Below are 3,076 nucleotides of genomic sequence, written 5' to 3'. Positions count from 1 at the left end.
CCCCAAGAACGAAGAAAGACGTGATGAGTTTGTTGGGCAGGTTAAACTATATCAGTCGATTCATTGCCCAGCTGACGAGCACGTGTGAGCCCATATTTAAGCTATTGAGGAAAGATGCGACAATCAAATGGACGGCCGAGTGTCAAGAAGCTTTTGACAAAGTCAAAGAATATCTTTCAAATCTTCCAGTTTTGGTCCCACCAGAGCCAGAGAGACCACTGTTCTTGTATATGACAGTCTTGGAAAATTCTTTCGGTTGCGTCCTCGGGCAACATGACATAACCGGAAAGAAAGAACAAGCGATCTACTACTTGATCAAGAAATTCACCGGCTACGAGGTCAAGTATACTCTGTTAGAAAGAACGTGTTGCGCTCTGACGTGGGTTGCTCAAAAGCTGAGACATTATCTCCAAGCCCACACTACTTTCCTCATAAGCAGGCTGGATCCTTTGAAGTATATATTTCAGAAACCAATGCCTACTGGAAGGTTGGCCAAGTGGCAAATCTTGCTTACTGAATTCGACATAGTCTATGTCACCCGCACGGCAATGAAAGCCCAGGCGTTAGCCGATCATTTGGCCGAAAACCCGGTTGATGACGAATACCAACCATTGAGCACTTATTTTCCGGACGAAGAAATAAACACTGTAGAAGTGGTCTCGGAAAACGCCCATGTTTGGAAGATGTTATTTGATGGGGCCGTAAACGCCAAAGGTGTAGGAATCGGGGCAATTTTGATTTCGCCCTCCGGTCAGCATTATCCTGCCACGGCTAGACTGCATTTCTTTTGCACGAACAATACAGCTGAGTATGAAGCCTGCATCATGGGCATGCATATGGCGATCGATCAGGATGTCGAAGACTTACTAATTATGGGATCTGACCTGATTATCCGGCAAGCCCAAGGTGAATGGGAAACTCGGGATATCAAGCTTATTCCTTACCGACAGCACGTGGAGGACCTCGGCAAGCATTTTAGATCAATAGAGTTCAGGTATATCCCGCGGTGTCACAATGAACTAGCGGATGCACTTGCTACCTTGGCTTCAATGCTACCTTACCCATGCAACGCCCACGTCGATCCCTTGGAAATCCAAATCAGGGAAAGACACGACTACTGCAACGCAATCGAGATAGGATCGAGTACACAGCCATGGTACCATGATATCAAGAAGTTCTTAAAGACCCAAGAATATCTAGAACATGCTACTGGAGATCAAAAGAGAACCATTAGGCGGCATGCAAGTGGTTTCTTTTTGAGCGGCGAATTGTTGTATAAGAGGACCCCGGACCTCAATCTACTAAGATGTGTTGACGCCGAGGAGGCAAGAAGGATCATGCACGAAGTACACGCAGGAGTGTGCGGACCTCACATGAACGGGTATGTTTTAGCAAAGAAAATCCTTCGAGCAGGTTATTACTGGATGACCATGGAAAAGGACTGCTTTAGCTTCGTTCGGAAGTGTCATCAGTGTCAGGTGCACGGTGATTTGATTCATGCACCTCCCACGGAATTGCATCCCATGTCTGCACCTTGGCCATTTGTTGCTTGGGGCATGGACGTCATTGGCCCGATCGAGCCGAAGGCCTCAAATGGAATAGATTTATACTGGTTGCCATCGACTACTTCACAAAATGGGTAGAGGCTGTCACTCTCAAGTCGGTCACTAAAAAAGTTGTAGTGGATTTTGTACATTCAAATCTTATCTGTCGTTTCGGTATTCCTGCAACTATCATCACAGATAACGCAACGAACTTGAATAGTCACTTGATGGGAGATATATGCGAGCAGTTCAAAATAACGCATAGGAATTCCACTCCTTACCGGCCCAAGGCCAATGGCGCTGTAGAAGCGGCGAACAAGAACATCAAGAAGATTCTGAGGAAGACGATCCAGAGTTCCCGACAGTGGCATGAGCAGTTACCGTTTTCATTGTTGGGATATCGCACTACGGTACGCACGTCAGTAGGGGCAACCCCTTATCTTTTGGTTTATGGGACCGAGGCTGTGATACCAGCAGAGGTAGAAATTCCTTCGCTTCGAACCATTGTCGAAGCAGAATTCGAAGACAGCAAGTGGGTTAAGACTCGATTGGAGCAGTTGACTTTGATCGACGAGAAACGAATGGCCGCGGTTTGTCACGGGCAGTTGTACCAACGAAGAATGGCTCGTACTTACAACAAGAAAGTCTGACCCAGGAATTTCGAAGTGGGTCAACTTGTATTGAGGCGCATTCTGCCACATCACCAGGAAGCGAAAGGGAAATTTGCTCAAAACTGAAAAGGCCCATACATCATCAGGAAGATATTGCCGAGAGGAGCATTGTACCTAGGTGATATTGAAGGAAATGATCCCGAAACAGCGGTGAATGCAGATGCAGTCAAAAGATACTATGTCTGAGTGACACCCCAGCGGTCTTGACACATGTGAAATGATGAAGGTTTTATTCCCACTACCCCAAACACTATCAACTCTCTCTGCAAGCCTTTGAGCCGGTTACATTTCTTTGTTTACCAACCAAAAAGAAAAAAAAAAGAAAAAAAAGGGAAAAAAGAAGAGAAAACAACAAACAAAACAAAACATTGATCGAGGCCTGAACTACGTCTGACTTGATTCCGAAAGGATACGTAGGCAGCCTCTCTCTGAGGTTCAGTCACACCAACAATAAAATCCCATTTACCCTGAAATTAAAGCCGGGGCACACCAAACGGTTTAAAAATCGTAGTATCATCTACTTTTCTTTACCAAGCGCAAGCCCTTCAGATCAATTACTAAAGGTATGGGAAAGCCAAAAAGTGTCACGAATGGAGGCCGGTACACTCTAAATTGAGAGAAATAAAATGAGAGAGTCTCGTCGGTGAAAACCTTCGGGCACCGTGAGGCGACGGGAGTAGAGAAACCAAAATGAGAGAGTTTGTTTAGTAAAAACTCGCAAAGAGTGCTATCATGCGACAACAAGGAGGGAAATGAGAGAGGTCAACTGGCAAAAACCCGCAAGGGGCGCTGTTGGCCGAAAGGATGACTCCACACCAGGAAGTCTCAGCAAAGTTCCACCGGTTTGGAAACGCAGATCCA

This window comes from Nicotiana sylvestris, chromosome 5 (assembly GCF_000393655.2).
Source record: "Nicotiana sylvestris chromosome 5, ASM39365v2, whole genome shotgun sequence".
Taxonomy (NCBI): domain Eukaryota; kingdom Viridiplantae; phylum Streptophyta; class Magnoliopsida; order Solanales; family Solanaceae; genus Nicotiana; species Nicotiana sylvestris.
The sequence above is the reverse complement of the archived record's forward strand: the minus strand, read 5'-3'. Positions refer to the sequence as shown.